This window comes from Scyliorhinus torazame, chromosome 19, assembly GCF_047496885.1.
Source record: "Scyliorhinus torazame isolate Kashiwa2021f chromosome 19, sScyTor2.1, whole genome shotgun sequence".
NCBI classification, from domain to species: domain Eukaryota; kingdom Metazoa; phylum Chordata; class Chondrichthyes; order Carcharhiniformes; family Scyliorhinidae; genus Scyliorhinus; species Scyliorhinus torazame.
Window position 1 is genome coordinate 13,268,577 of NC_092725.1, and position 20,173 is coordinate 13,288,749.

Genomic DNA, 20,173 nt, shown 5'->3' on the forward strand with positions numbered 1-20,173 from the left:
CGATACTGATTGATCTGAGATATAAACCCCGACACTGACTGATCTGTGATATAAACCCCGACACTGATTGATCTGAGATATAAACCCCGACACTGATTGATCTGAGATATAAACCCCGACACTGATTGATCTGTGATATAAACCCCGACACTGATTGATCTGTGATATAAACCCCGACACTGATTGATCTGTGATATAAACCCCGACACTGATTGATCTGAGATATAAACCCCGATACTGATTGATCTGTGATATAAACCCCGACACTGATTGATCTGTGATATAAACCCCGACACTGATTGATCTGTGATATAAACCCCGACACTGATTGATCTGTGATATAAACCCCGACACTGATTGATCTGTGATATAAACCCCGATACTGATTGATCTGAGATATAAACCCCGACACTGATTGATCTGTGATATAAACCCCGATACTGATTGATCTGTGATATAAACCCCGACACTGATTGATCTGAGATATAAACCCCGACACTGATTGATCTGTGATATAAACCCTGATACTGATTGATCTGAGATATAAACCCCGATACTGATTGATCTGAGATATAAACCCCGACACTGATTGATCTGTGATATAAACCCCGACACTGATTGATCTGAGATATAAACCCCGATACTGATTGATCTGAGATATAAACCCCGACACTGATTGATCTGAGATATAAACCCCGACACTGATTGATCTGAGATATAAACCCCGACACTGATTGATCTGTGATATAAACCCCGATACTGATTGATCTCTGATATAAACCCCGACACTGATTGATCTGTGATATAAACCCCGACACTGATTGATCTGTGATATAAACCCCGACACTGATTGATCTGTGATATAAACCCCGACACTGATTGATCTGTGATATAAACCCCGATACTGATTGATCTGTGATATAAACCCCGACACTGATTGATCTGAGATATAAACCCCGACACTGATTGATCTGTGATATAAACCCCGATACTGATTGATCTGTGATATAAACCCCGACACTGATTGATCTGTGATATAAACCCCGACACTGATTGATCTGTGATATAAACCCCGACACTGATTGATCTGAGATATAAACCCCGATACTGATTGATCTGTGATATAAACCCTGATACTGATTGATCTGAGATATAAACCCCGACACTGATTGATCTGAGATATAAACCCCGATACTGATTGATCTGTGATATAAACCCTGATACTGATTGATCTGTGATATAAACCCCGACACTGATTGATCTGAGATATAAACCCCGACACTGATTGATCTGTGATATAAACCCCGATACTGATTGTTCTGTGATATAAACCCCGATACTGATTGATCTGAGATATAAACCCCGATACTGATTGATCTGTGATATAAACCCCGACACTGATTGATCTGAGATATAAACCCCGACACTGATTGATCTGTGATATAAACCCCGATACTGATTGATCTGTGATATAAACCCTGATACTGATTGATCTGAGATATAAACCCCGACACTGATTGATCTGAGATATAAACCCCGATACTGATTGATCTGTGATATAAACCCTGATACTGATTGATCTGAGATATAAACCCCGACACTGATTGATCTGTGATATAAACCCCGATACTGATTGATCTCTGATATAAACCCCGACACTGATTGATCTGAGATATAAACCCCGATACTGATTGATCTGTGATATAAACCCCGACACTGATTGATCTGTGATATAAACCCCGACACTGATTGATCTGTGATATAAACCCCGACACTGATTGATCTGTGATATAAACCCCGATACTGATTGATCTGTGATATAAACCCCGACACTGATTGATCTGAGATATAAACCCCGACACTGATTGATCTGTGATATAAACCCCGATACTGATTGATCTGTGATATAAACCCCGACACTGATTGATCTGTGATATAAACCCAGATACTGATTGATCTGAGATATAAACCCCGACACTGATTGATCTGAGATATAAACCCCGACACTGATTGATCTGTGATATAAACCCCGATACTGATTGATCTGTGATATAAACCCCGATACTGATTGATCTGTGATATAAACCCCGACACTGATTGATCTGAGATATAAACCCCGATACTGATTGATCTGAGATATAAACCCCGACACTGATTGATCTGTGATATAAACCCCGATACTGATTGATCTGTGATATAAACCCCGACACTGATTGATCTGAGATATAAACCCCGACACTGATTGATCTGAGATATAAACCCCGACACTGATTGATCTGTGATATAAACCCCGATACTGATTGATCTGTGATATAAACCCCGACACTGATTGATCTGTGATATAAACCCCGACACTGATTGATCTGAGATATAAACCCCGATACTGATTGATCTGTGATATAAACCCCGATACTGATTGATCTGTGATATAAACCCCGATACTGATTGATCTGTGATATAAACCCCGACACTGATTGATCTAAGATATAAACCCCGACACTGATTGATCTGAGATATAAACCCCGACACTGATTGATCTGTGATATAAACCCCGACACTGATTGATCTGAGATATAAACCCCGATACTGATTGATCTGTGATATAAACCCCGACACTGATTGATCTGAGATATAAACCCCGACACTGATTGATCTGTGATATAAACCCCGATACTGATTGATCTGAGATATAAACCCCGATACTGATTGATCTGTGATATAAACCCCGACACTGATTGATCTGTGATATAAACCCCGACACTGATTGATCTGTGATATAAACCCCGATACGGATTGATCTGAGATATAAACCCCGACACTGATTGATCTGAGATATAAACCCCGACACTGATTGATCTGTGATATAAACCCCGACACTGATTGATCTGTGATATAAACCCCGACACTGATTGATCTGTGATATAAACCCCGACACTGATTGATCTGAGATATAAACCCCGACACTGATTGATCTGTGATATAAACCCCGATACTGATTGATCTGAGATATAAACCCCGACACTGATTGATCTGAGATATAAACCCCGACACTGATTGATCTGAGATATAAACCCCGACACTGATTGATCTGTGATATAAACCCCGATACTGATTGATCTGTGATATAAACCCCGACACTGATTGATCTGAGATATAAACCCCGACACTGATTGATCTGAGATATAAACCCCGACACTGATTGATCTGAGATATAAACCCCGACACTGATTGATCTGTGATATATACCCCGACACTGATTGATCTGTGATATAAACCCCGACACTGATTGATCTGAGATATAAACCCCGATACTGATTGATCTGAGATATAAACCCCGATACTGATTGATCTGTGATATAAACCCCGACACTGATTGATCTGAGATATAAACCCCGACACTGATTGATCTGTGATATATACCCCGACACTGATTGATCTGAGATATAAACCCCGACACTGATTGATCTGTGATATAAACCCCGATGCTGATTGATCTGTGATATAAACCCCGACACTGATTGATCTGAGATATAAACCCCGACACTGATTGATCTGTGATATAAACCCCGACACTGATTGATCTGTGATATAAACCCCGACACTGATTGATCTGTGATATAAACCCCGATACTGACTGATCTGTGATATAAACCCCGATACTGATTGATCTGAGATATAAACCCCGACACTGATTGATCTGTGATATAAACCCCGATACTGATTGATCTGTGATATAAACCCCGACACTGATTGATCTGAGATATAAACCCCGATACTGATTGATCTGTGATATAAACCCCGACACTGACTGATCTGTGATATAAACCCCGATACTGATTGATCTCTGATATAAACCCCGATACTGATTGATCTGTGATATCAACCCCGACACTGATTGATCTGTGATATAAACCCCGATACTGATTGATCTGTGATATAAACCCCGATACTGATTGATATGTGATATAAACCCCGACACTGATTGATCTGTGATATAAACCCCGATACTGATTGATCTGTGATATAAACCCCGACACTGATTGATCTGTGATATAAACCCCGATACTGATTGATCTGTGATATAAACCCCGACACTGATTGATCTGTGATATAAACCCCGATACTGATTGATCTGAGATATAAACCCCGACACTGATTGATCTGTGATATAAACCCCGATACTGATTGATCTGTGATATAAACCCCGACACTGATTGATCTGTGATATAAACCCGATACTGATTGATCTGCGATAAAAACCCCGACACTGATTGATCTGTGATATAAACCCCGACACTGATTGATCTGTGATATAAACCCCGATACTGATTGATCTGTGATATAAACCCCGACACTGATTGATCTGCGATATAAACCCCGACACTGATTGATCTGTGATATAAACCCCGACACTGATTGATCTGAGATATAAACCCCGACAATGATTGATCTGTGATATAAACCCCGATACTGATTGATCTGTGATATAAACCCCGATACTGATTGATCTGTGATATAAACCCCGACACTGAATGATCTGTGATATAAACCCCGACACTGACTGATCTGTGATATAAACCCCGACACTGATTGATCTGTGATATAAACCCCGATACTGATTGATCTGTGATATAAACCCCGACACTGATTGATCTGTGATATAAACCCCGATACTGATTGATCTGTGATATAAACCCCGATACTGATTGATCTGTGATATAAACCCCGATACTGATTGATCTGTGATATAAACCCCGACACTGATTGATCTGTGATATAAACCCCGACACTGATTGATCTGAGATATAAACCCCGATACTGATTGATCTGAGATATAAACCCCGATACTGATTGATCTGTGATATAAACCCCGACACTGATTGATCTGTGATATAAACCCCGATACTGATTGATCTGTGATATAAACCCCGATACTGATTGATCTGTGATATAAACCCCGACACTGAATGATCTGTGATATAAACCCCGACACTGATTGATCTGAGATATAAACCCCGACACTGATTGATCTGTGATATAAACCCCGATACTGATTGATCTGTGATATAAACCCCGACACTGATTGATCTGTGATATAAACCCCGACACTGATTGATCTGAGATATAAACCCCGACACTGATTGATCTGTGATATAAACCCCGACACTGATTGATCTGAGATATAAACCCCGACACTGATTGATCTGAGATATAAACCCCGACACTGATTGATCTGAGATATAAACCCCGATACTGATTGATCTGTGATATAAACCCCGACACTGATTGATCTGTGATATAAACCCCGATACTGATTGATCTGTGATATAAACCCCGATACTGATTGATCTGAGATATAAACCCCGATACTGATTGATCTGAGATATAAACCCCGATACTGATTGATCTGTGATATAAACCCCGATACTGATTGATCTGTGATATAAACCCCGATACTGATTGATCTGTGATATAAACCCCGATACTGATTGATCTGAGATATAAACCCCGATACTGATTGATCTGAAATATAAACCCCGATACTGATTGATCTGTGATATAAACCCCGATACTGATTGATCTGTGATATAAACCCCGATACTGATTGATCTGTGATATAAACCCCGATACTGATTGATCTGTGATATAAACCCCGATACTGATTGATCTGTGATATAAACCCCGATACTGATTGATCTGAGATATAAACCCCGATACAGATTGATCTGTGATATAAACCCCGACACTGATTGATCTGTGATATAAACCCCGACACTGATTGATCTGTGATATAAACCCCGATACTGATTGATCTGTGATATAAACCCCGATACTGATTGATCTGTGATATAAACCCCGATACTGATTGATCTGAGATATAAACCCCGACACTGATTGATCTGAGATATAAACCCCGACACTGATTGATCTGTGATATAAACCCCGATACTGATTGATCTGTGATATAAACCCCGATACTGATTGATCTGAGATATAAACCCCGATACAGATTGATCTGTGATATAAACCCCGATACTGATTGATCTGTGATATAAACCCCGATACTGATTGATCTGAGATATAAACCCCGACACTGATTGATCTGTGATATAAACCCCGATACTGATTGATCTGAGATATAAACCCCGATACTGATTGATCTGTGATATAAACCCCGATACTGATTGATCTGTGATATAAACCCCAACACTGATTGATCTGTGATATAAACCCCGACACTGATTGATCTGTGATATAAACCCCGACACTGATTGATCTGTGATATAAACCCCGATACTGATTGATCTGTGATATAAACCCCGATACTGATTGATCTGAGATATAAACCCCGACACTGATTGATCTGTGATATAAACCCCGATACTGATTGATCTGTGATATAAACCCCGACACTGATTGATCTGAGATATAAACCCCGATACTGATTGATCTGAGATATAAACCCCGATACTGATTGATCTGTGATATAAACCCCGACACTGATTGATCTGTGATATAAACCCCGACACTGTTTGATCTGTGATATAAACCCCGACACTGATTGATCTGAGATATAAACCCCGACACTGATTGATCTGAGATATAAACCCCGATACTGATTGATCTGTGATATAAACCCCGATACTGATTGATCTGAGATATAAACCCCGACACTGATTGATCTGTGATATAAACCCCGATACTGATTGATCTGTGATATAAACCCCGATACTGATTGATCTGAGATATAAACCCCGATACTGATTGATCTGTGATATAAACCCCGACACTGATTGATCTGAGATATAAACCCCGATACTGATTGATCTGTGATATAAACCCCGACACTGATTGATCTGTGATATAAACCCCGATACTGATTGATTTGTGATATAAACCCCGATACTGATTGATCTGAGATATAAACCCCGACACTGATTGATCTGTGATATAAACCCCAATACTGATTGATCTGTGATATAAACCCCGATACTGATTGATCTGTGATATATACCCCGACACTGATTGATCTGTGATATAAACCCCGATACTGATTGATCTGTGATATAAACCCCGACACTGATTGATCTGTGATATAAACCCCGATACTGATTGATCTGTGATATAAACCCCGACACTGATTGATCTGTGATATAAACCCCGATACTGATTGATCTGTGATATAAACCCCGACACTGATTGATCTGTGATATAAACCCCGACACTGATTGATCTGTGATATAAACCCCGACACTGAATGATCTGTGATATAAACCCCGATACTGATTGATCTGTGATATAAACCCCGATACTGATTGATCTGAGATATAAACCCCGTCACTGATTGATCTGTGATATAAACCCCGATACTGATTGATCTGTGATATAAACCCCGACACTGATTGATCTGTGATATAAACCCCGACACTGATTGATCTGAGATATAAACCCCGATACTGATTGATCTGTGATATAAACCCCGACACTGATTGATCTGAGATATAAACCCCGACACTGATTGATCTGTGATATAAACCCCGATACTGATTGATCTGAGATATAAACCCCGATACTGACTGATCTGTGATATAAACCCCGACACTGATTGATCTGAGATATAAACCCCGACACTGATTGATCTGTGATATAAACCCCAATACTGATTGATCTGAGATATAAACCCCGACACTGATTGATCTGTGATATAAACCCCGATACTGATTGATCTGAGATATAAACCCCGACACTGATTGATCTGTGATATAAACCCCGATACTGATTGATCTGTGATATAAACCCCGATACTGATTGATCTGAGATATAAACCCCGATACTGGTTGATCTGAGATATAAACCCCGTCACTGATTGATCTGTGATATAAACCCCGATACTGATTGATCTGTGATATAAACCCCGACACTGATTGATCTGTGATATAAACCCCGACACTGATTGATCTGTGATATAAACCCCGACACTGAATGATCTGTGATATAAACCCCGACACTGATTGATCTGTGATATAAACCCCGACACTGATTGATCTGTGATATAAACCCCGATACTGATTGTTCTGTGATATAAACCCCGACACTGATTGATCTGTGATATAAACCCCGACACTGATTGATCTGTGATATAAACCCCGATACTGACTGATCTGTGATATAAACCCCGACACTGATTGATCTGTGATATAAACCCCGACACTGATTGATCTGTGATATAAACCCCGATACTGATTGGTCTGTGATATAAACTCCGACACTGATTGATCTGTGATATAAACCCCGACACTGACTGATCTGTGATATAAACCCCGACACTGATTGATCTGTGATATAAACCCCGACACTGATTGATCTGAGATATAAACCCCGACACTGATTGGTCTGTGATATAAACCCCGACACTGACTGATCTGTGATATAAACCCCGACACTGATTGATCTGTGATATAAACCCCGATACTGATTGATCTGAGATATAAACCCCGACACTGATTGATCTGAGATATAAACCCCGATACTGATTGATCTGTGATATAAACCCCGACACTGATTGATCTGTGATATAAACCCCGACACTGATTGATCTGAGATATAAACCCCGATACTGATTGATCTGAGATATATACCCCGACACTGATTGATCTGTGATATAAACCCCGATACTGATTGATCTGAGATATAAACCCCGACACTGATTGATCTGTGATATAAACCCCGACACTGATTGATCTGTGATATAAACCCCGATACTGACTGATCTGAGATATAAACCCCGATACTGATTGATCTGAGATATAAACCCCGACACTGATTGATCTGAGATATAAACCCGATACTGATTGATCTGAGATATAAACCCCGATACTGATTGATCTGAGATATAAACCCCGACACTGATTGATCTGAGATATAAACCCCGATACTGATTGATCTGAGATATAAACCCCGACACTGATTGATCTGTGATATAAAACCCGATACTGATTGATCTGAGATATAAACCCCGACACTGATTGATCTGTGATATAAACCCCGACACTGATTGATCTGTGATATAAACCCCGATAGTGACTGATCTGAGATATAAACCCCGATACTGATTGATCTGAGATATAAACCCCAACACTGATTGATCTGAGATATAAACCCCGACACTGATTGATCTGTGATATAAACCCCGACACTGATTGATCTGAGATATAAACCCCGACACTGATTGATCTGAGATATAAACCCCGACACTGATTGATCTGTGATATAAACCCCGACACTGATTGATCTGTGATATAAACCCCGATACTGATTGATCTGTGATATAAACCCCGATACTGATTGATCTGAGATATAAACCCCGACACTGATTGATCTGTGATATAAACCCCGATACTGATTGATCTGAGATATAAACCCCGATACTGATTGATCTGAGATATAAACCCCGATACTGATTGATCTGAGATATAAACCCCGACACTGATTGATCTGAGATATAAACCCCGACACTGATTGATCTGTGATATAAACCCCGACACTGACTGATCTGTGATATAAACCCCGACACTGATTGATCTGTGATATAAACCCCGATACTGATTGATCTGAGATATAAACCCCGATACTGATTGATCTGAGATATAAACCCCGATACTGATTGATCTGTGATATAAACCCCGATACTGATTGATCTGAGATATAAACCCCGATACTGATTGATCTGAGATATAAACCCCAATACTGATTGATCTGTGATATAAACCCCGACACTGACTGATCTGTGATATAAACCCCGACACTGATTGATCTGTGATATAAACCCCGATACTGATTGATCTGTGATATAAACCCCGATACTGATTGATCTGAGATATAAACCCCGACACTGATTGATCTGAGATATAAACCCCGATACTGATTGATCTGTGATATAAACCCCGACACTGACTGATCTGTGATATAAACCCCGACACTGATTGATCTGTGATATAAACCCCGATACTGATTGATCTGAGATATAAACCCCGATACTGATTGATCTGAGATATAAACCCCGATACTGATTGATCTGTGATATAAACCCCGACACTGATTGATCTGAGATATAAACCCCGACACTGATTGAACTGTGATATAAACCCCGACACTGATTGATCTGTGATATAAACCCCGACACTGATTGATCTGTGATATAAACCCCGATACTGATTGATCTGTGATATAAACCCCGACACTGATTGATCTGAGATATAAACCCCGACACTGATTGATCTGTGATATAAACCCCGATACTGACTGATCTGTGATATAAACCCCGACACTGATTGATCTGTGATATAAACCCCGACACTGATTGATCTGTGATATAAACCCCGATACTGATTGATCTGTGATATAAACCCCGACACTGATTGATCTGAGATATAAACCCCGACACTGATTGATCTGAGATATAAACCCCGATACTGATTGATCTGTGATATAAACCCCGATACTGATTGATCTGTGATATAAACCCCGATACTGATTGATCTGTGATATAAACCCCGATACTGATTGATCTGTGATATAAACCCCGACACTGATTGATCTGTGATATAAACCCCGACACTGATTGATCTGCGATATAAACCCCGATACTGATTGATCTGAGATTTAAACCCCGATACTGATTGATCTGTGATATGAACCCCGATACTGATTGATCTGTGATATAAACCCCGACACTGATTGATCTGTGATATAAACCCCGACACTGATTGATCTGAGATATAAACCCCGATACTGATTGATCTGTGATATAAACCCCGACACTGATTGATCTGAGATATAAACCCCGATACTGATTGATCTGTGATATAAACCCCGACACTGATTGATCTGAGATATAAACCCCGATACTGATTGATCTGTGATATAAACCCCGATACTGATTGATCTGTGATATAAACCCCGATACTGATTGATCTGAGATATAAACCCCGACACTGATTGATCTGTGATATAAACCCCGACACTGATTGATCTGTGATATAAACCCCGATACTGACTGATCTGAGATATAAACCCCGATACTGATTGATCTGTGATATAAACCCCGATACTGACTGATCTGTGATATAAACCCCGACACTGATTGATCTGAGATATAAACCCCGATACTGATTGATCTGTGATATAAACCCCGATACTGATTGATCTGTGATATAAACCCCGACACTGATTAATCTGTGATATAAACCCCGATACTGATTGATCTGAGATATAAACCCCGACGCTGATTGATCTGTGATATAAACCCCGACACTGATTGATCTGAGATATAAACCCCGACACTGATTGATCTGTGATATAAACCCCGATACTGATTGATCTGTGATATAAACCCCGACACTGACTGATCTGAGATATAAACCCCGATACTGATTGATCTGAGATATAAACCCCGACACTGATTGATCTGTGATATAAACCCCGATACTGACTGATCTGTGATATAAACCCCGACACTGATTGATCTGAGATATAAACCCCGATACTGATTGATCTGAGATATAAACCCCGACACTGATTGATCTGTGATATAAACCCCGATACTGACTGATCTGTGATATAAACCCCGACACTGATTGATCTGTGATATAAACCCCGACACTGATTAATCTGTGATATAAACCCCGATACTGATTGATCTGAGATATAAACCCCGATACTGATTGATCTGTGATATAAACCCCGATACTGATTGATCTGTGATATAAACCCCGATACTGACTGATCTGTGATATAAACCCCGACACTGATTGATCTGAGATATAAACCCCGATACTGATTGATCTGTGATATAAACCCCGATACTGATTGATCTGTGATATAAACCCCGACACTGATTAATCTGTGATATAAACCCCGATACTGATTGATCTGAGATATAAACCCCGACGCTGATTGATCTGTGATATAAACCCCGACACTGATTGATCTGAGATATAAACCCCGACACTGATTGATCTGTGATATAAACCCCGATACTGATTGATCTGTGATATAAACCCCGACACTGACTGATCTGAGATATAAACCCCGATACTGATTGATCTGAGATATAAACCCCGACACTGATTGATCTGTGATATAAACCCCGATACTGACTGATCTGTGATATAAACCCCGACACTGACTGATCTGAGATATAAACCCCGATACTGATTGATCTGTGATATAAACCCCGACACTGACTGATCTGAGATATAAACCCCGATACTGATTGATCTGTGATATAAACCCCGATACTGATTGATCTGTGATATAAACCCCGACACTGATTGATCTGTGATATAAACCCCGACACTGATTGATCTGTGATATAAACCCCGATACTGATTGATCTGTGATATAAACCCCGACACTGATTGATCTGAGATATAAACCCCGACACTGATTGATCTGAGATATAAACCCCGATACTGATTGATCTGTGATATAAACCCCGATACTGATTGATCTGTGATATAAACCCCGATACTGATTGATCTGAGATATAAACCCCGACACTGATTGATCTGAGATATAAACCCCGATACTGATTGATCTGTGATATAAACCCCGACACTGACTGATCTGAGATATAAACCCCGATACTGATTGATCTGTGATATAAACCCCGACACTGATTGATCTGAGATATAAACCCCGATACTGATTGATCTGTGATATAAACCCCGATACTGATTGATCTGTGATATAAACCCCGATACTGATTGATCTGAGATATAAACCCCGACACTGATTGATCTGAGATATAAACCCCGATACTGATTGATCTGTGATATAAACCCCGACACTGACTGATCTGAGATATAAACCCCGATACTGATTGATCTGAGATATAAACCCCGATACTGATTGATCTGCGATATAAACCCCGACACTGATTGATCTGTGATATAAACCCCGACACTGATTGATCTGAGATATAAACCCCGACACTGATTGATCTGTGATATAAACCCCGACACTGATTGATCTGTGATATAAACCCCGACACTGATTGATCTGCGATATAAACCCCGACACTGATTGATCTGAGATATAAACCCCGACACTGATTGATCTGTGATATAAACCCCGATACTGACTGATCTGTGATATAAACCCCGACACTGATTGATCTGAGATATAAACCCCGATACTGATTGATCTGTGATATAAACCCCGATACTGACTGATCTGTGATATAAACCCCGACACTGATTGATCTGTGATATAAACCCCGACACTGATTGATCTGTGATATAAACCCCGATACTGATTGATCTGTGATATAAACCCCGACACTGATTGATCTGTGATATAAACCCCGATACTGATTGATCTGTCATATAAACCCCGATACTGACTGATCTGTGATATAAACCCCGACACTGATTGATCTGAGATATAAACCCCGACACTGATTGATCTGTGATATAAACCCCGATACTGACTGATCTGTGATATAAACCCCGACACTGATTGATCTGAGATATAAACCCCGATACTGACTGATCTGTGATATAAACCCCGATACTGACTGATCTGTGATATAAACCCCGACACTGATTGATCTGTGATATAAACCCCGACACTGATTGATCTGTGATATAAACCCCGATACTGATTGATCTGTGATATAAACCCCGACACTGATTGATCTGTGATATAAACCCCGATACTGACTGATCTGTGATATAAACCCCGATACTGATTGATCTGTGATATAAACCCCGAAACTGATTGATCTGCGATATAAACCCCGACACTGATTGATCTGAGATATAAACCCCGACACTGATTGATCTGCGATATAAACCCCGACACTGATTGATCTGAGATATAAACCCCGATACTGACTGATCTGTGATATAAACCCCGATACTGATTGATCTGTGATATAAACCCCGAAACTGATTGATCTGCGATATAAACCCCGACACTGATTGATCTGAGATATAAACCCCGACACTGATTGATCTGCGATATAAACCCCGACACTGATTGATCTGAGATATAAACCCCGACACTGATTGATCTGTGATATAAACCCCGATACTGACTGATCTGTGATATAAACCCCGACACTGATTGATCTGAGATATAAACCCCGATACTGATTGATCTGTGATATAAACCCCGATACTGACTGATCTGTGATATAAACCCCGACACTGATTGATCTGTGATATAAACCCCGACACTGATTGATCTGTGATATAAACCCCGATACTGATTGATCTGTGATATAAACCCCGACACTGATTGATCTGTGATATAAACCCCGATACTGATTGATCTGTGATATAAACCCCGATACTGACTGATCTGTGATATAAACCCCGACACTGATTGATCTGAGATATAAACCCCGACACTGATTGATCTGTGATATAAACCCCGATACTGACTGATCTGTGATATAAACCCCGACACTGATTGATCTGAGATATAAACCCCGATACTGACTGATCTGTGATATAAACCCCGATACTGACTGATCTGTGATATAAACCCCGACACTGATTGATCTGTGATATAAACCCCGACACTGATTGATCTGTGATATAAACCCCGATACTGATTGATCTGTGATATAAACCCCGACACTGATTGATCTGTGATATAAACCCCGATACTGACTGATCTGTGATATAAACCCCGATACTGATTGATCTGTGATATAAACCCCGAAACTGATTGATCTGCGATATAAACCCCGACACTGATTGATCTGAGATATAAACCCCGACACTGATTGATCTGCGATATAAACCCCGACACTGATTGATCTGAGATATAAACCCCGATACTGACTGATCTGTGATATAAACCCCGATACTGATTGATCTGTGATATAAACCCCGAAACTGATTGATCTGCGATATAAACCCCGACACTGATTGATCTGAGATATAAACCCCGACACTGATTGATCTGCGATATAAACCCCGACACTGATTGATCTGAGATATAAACCCCGACACTGATTGATCTGTGATATAAACCCCGATACTGATTGATCTGTGATATAAACCCCGACACTGATTGATCTGCGATATAAACCCCGACACTGATTGATCTGAGATATAAACCCCGACACTGATTGATCTGCGATATAAACCCCGACACTGATTGATCTGAGATATAAACCCCGATACTGACTGATCTGAGAAATAAACCCCGACACTGATTGATCTGTGATATAAACCCCGACACTGATTGATCTGTGATATAAACCCCGACACTGATTGATCTGAGATATAAACCCCGATACTGACTGATCTCAGAAATAAACCCCGACACTGATTGATCTGTGATATAAACCTCGATACTGATTGATCTGCGATATAAACCCCGACACTGATTGATCTGAGATATAAACCCCGATACTGATTGATCTGTGATATAAACCCCGATACTGATTGATGTGTGATATAAACCCCGACACTGATTGATCTGTGATATAAACCCCGATACTGATTGATCTGTGATATAAACCCCGACACTGATTGATCTGTGATATAAACCCCGACACTGATTGATCTGAGATATAAACCCCGACACTGATTGATCTGAGATATAAACCCCGACACTGATTGATCTGTGATATAAACCCCGACACTGATTGATCTGAGATATAAACCCCGACACTGATTGATCTGAGATATAAACCCTGATACTGATTGATCTGAGATATAATCCCCGACACTGATTGATCTGAGATATAAACCCCGACACTGATTGATCTGAGATATAAACCCTGATACTGATTGATCTGAGATATAATCCCCGACACTGATTGATCTGAGATATAAACCCCGACACTGATTGATCTGAGATATAAACCCTGATACTGATTGATCTGAGATATAATCCCCGACACTGATTGATCTGAGATATAAACCCCGACACTGATTGATCTGTGATATAAACCCCGACACTGATTGATCTGAGATATAAACCCCGACACTGATTGATCTGTGATATAAACCCCGACACTGATTGATCTGAGATATAAACCCCGATACTGATTGATCTGTGATATAAACCCCGACACTGACTGATCTGTGATATAAACCCCGACACTGATTGATCTGAGATATAATCCCCGACACTGATTGATCTGAGATATAAACCCCGACACTGATTGATCTGTGATATAAACCCCGATACTGATTGATCTGAGATATAATCCCCGACACTGATTGATCTGAGATATAAACCCCGATACTGATTGATCTGAGATATAAACCCCGATACTGATTGATCTGTGATATAAACCCCGACACTGATTGATCTGAGATATAATCCCCGACACTGATTGATCTGAGATATAAACCCCGACACTGATTGATCTGTGATATAAACCCCGACACTGATTGATCTGTGATATAAACCCCGATACTGATTGATCTGAGATATAAACCCCGACACTGATTGATCTGAGATATAATCCCCGACACTGATTGATCTGAGATATAAACCCCGACACTGATTGATCTGAGATATAAACCCCGATACTGATTGATCTGTGATATAAACCCCGATACTGATTGATCTGAGATATAAACCCAGACACTGATTGATCTGTGATATAAACCCCGACACTGATTGATCTGTGATATAAACCCCGATACTGATTGATCTGTGATATAAACCCCGACACTGATTGATCTGTGATATATACCCCGATACTGATTGATCTGAGATATAAACCCCGACACTGATTGATCTGTGATATAAACCCCGACACTGATTGATCTGTGATATAAACCCCGACACTGATTGATCTGTGATATAAACCCCGATACTGATTGATCTGAGATATAAACCCCGACACTGATTGATCTGTGATATAAACCCCGATACTGATTGATCTGTGATATAAACCCCGATACTGATTGATCTGAGATATAAACCCCGACACTGATTGATCTGTGATATAAACCCCGACACTGATTGATCTGTGATATAAACCCCGATACTGATTGATCTGTGATATAAACCCCGACACTGATTGATCTGTGATATAAACCCCGATACTGATTGATCTGTGATATAAACCCCGATACTGATTGATCTGTGATATAAACCCCGACACTGATTGATCTGAGATATAAACCCCGACACTGATTGATCTGAGATATAAACCCCGATACTGATTGATCTGAGATATAAACCCCGACGCTGATTGATCTGAGATATAAACCCCGACACTGATTGATCTGTGATATAAACCCCGATACTGATTGATCTGTGATATAAACCCCGACACTGATTGATCTGTGATATAAACCCCGATACTGATTGATCTGTGATATAAACCCCGATACTGATTGATCTGTGATATAAACCCCGATACTGATTGATCTGAGATATAAACCCCGACACTGATTGATCTGAGATATAAACCCCGACACTGATTGATCTGAGATATAAACCCCGACACTGATTGATCTGTGATATAAACCCCGACACTGATTGATCTGTGATATAAACCCCGATACTGATTGATCTGTGATATAAACCCCGATACTGATTGATCTGTGATATAAACCCCGATACTGATTGATCTGAGATATAAACCCCGACACTGATTGATCTGTGATATAAACCCCGATACTGATTGATCTGAGATATAAACCCCGATACTGATTGATCTGTGATATAAACCCCGATACTGATTGATCTGAGATATAAACCCCGACACTGATTGATCTGTGATATAAACCCCGATCCTGATTGATCTGAGATATAAACCCCGACACTGATTGATCTGTGATATAAACCCCGATACTGATTGATCTGTGATATAAATCCCGATACTGATTGATCTGTGATATAAACCCCGATACTGATTGATCTGAGATATAAACCCCGACACTGATTGATCTGTGATATAAACCCCGACACTGATTGATCTGAGATATAAACCCCGATACTGATTGATCTGTGATATAAACCCCGACACTGATTGATCTGTGATATAAACCCCGACACTGATTGATCTGTGATATAAACCCCGACACTGATTGATCTGTGATATAAACCCCGACACTGATTGATCTGTGATATAAACCCCGACACTGATTGATCTGTGATATAAACCCCGACACTGATTGATCTGTGATATAAACCCCGATACTGATTGATCTGTGATATAAACCCCGATACTGATTGATCTGTGATATAAACCCCGACACTGATTGATCTGTGATATAAACCCCGACACTGATTGATCTGTGATATAAACCCCGACACTGATTGATCTGTGATATAAACCCCGACACTGATTGATCTGTGATATAAACCCCGACACTGATTGATCTGTGATATAAACCCCGACACTGATTGATCTGTGATATAAACCCCGACACTGATTGATCTGTGATATAAACCCCGATACTGATTGATCTGTGATATAAACCCCGACACTGATTGATCTGTGATATAAACCCCGATACTGATTGATCTGTGATATAAACCCCGATACTGATTGATCTGTGATATACACCCCGACACTGATTGATCTGAGATATAAACCCCGACACTGATTGATCTGTGATATAAACCCCGACACTGATTGATCTGTGATATAAACCCCGATACTGATTGATCTGTGCTATAAACCCCGATACTGATTGATCTGTGATATTAACCCCGACACTGATTGATCTGAGATATAAACCCCGATACTGATTGATCTGTGATATAAACCCCGATACTGATTGATCTGTGATATAAACCCCGACACTGATTGATCTGTGATATAAACCCCGATACTGATTGATCTGTCATATAAACCCCGACACTGATTGATCTGTGATATAAACCCCGACACTGATTGATCTGTGATATAAACCCCGACACTGATTGATCTGTGATATAAACCCCGACACTGATTGATCTGTGATATAAACCCCGATACTGATTGATCTGTGATATAAACCCCGACACTGATTGATCTGAGATATAAACCCCGAAACTGATTGATCTGTGATATAAACCCCGATACTGATTGATCTGTGATATAATCCCCGACACTGATTGATCTGTGATATAAACCCCGACACTGATTGATCTGAGTTATAAACCCCGACACTGATTGATCTGTGATATAAACCCCGACACTGATTGATCTGAGATATAAACCCCGATACTGATTGATCTGTGATATAAACCCCGATACTGACTGATCTGTGATATAAACCCCGATACTGATTGATCTGTGATATAAACCCCGATACTGATTGATCTGAGATATAAACCCCGATACTGATTGATCTGAAATATAAACCCCGATACTGATTGATCTGTGATATAAACCCCGATACTGATTGATCTGAGATATAAACCCCGATACTGATTGATCTGTGATATAAACCCCGATACTGATTGATCTGAAATATAAACCCCGATACTGATTGATCTGTGATATAAACCCCGATACTGATTGATCTGTGATATAAACCCCGATACTGATTGATCTGTGATATAAACCCCGATACTGATTGATCTGAAATATAAACCCCGATACTGATTGATCTGTGATATAAACCCCGACACTGATTGATCTGTGATATAAACCCCGATACTGATTGATCTGAGATATAAACCCCGACACTGATTGATCTGTGATATAAACCCCGACACTGATTGATCTGAGATATAAACCCCGACACTGATTGATCTGTGATATAAACCCCGATACTGATTGATCTGAGATATAAACCCCGATACTGATTGATCTGTGATATAAACCCCGACACTGATTGATCTGTGATATAAACCCCGATACTGATTGATCTGTGATATAAACCCCGACACTGATTGATCTGTGATATAAACCCCGATACTGATTGATCTGAGATATAAACCCCGACACTGATTGATCTGTGATATAAACCCCGACACTGATTGATCTGTGATATAAACCCCGATACTGATTGATCTGTGATATAAACCCCGACACTGATTGATCTGTGATATAAACCCCGATACTGATTGATCTGTGATATAAACCCCGACACTGATTGATCTGTGATATAAACCCCGATACTGATTGATCTGAGATATAAACCCCGACACTGATTGATCTGTGATATAAACCCCGATACTGATAGATCTGCGA

General features: G+C 40.0%; 1 protein-coding gene across 1 annotated transcript in view; it reads right to left on the bottom strand.

The window, feature by feature from the left end:
- Nucleotides 1–20,173, bottom strand: part of LOC140396627 (uncharacterized) — a 368,154-nt gene that overhangs the window by 213,765 nt on the left and 134,216 nt on the right. The window lies entirely within an intron of this gene.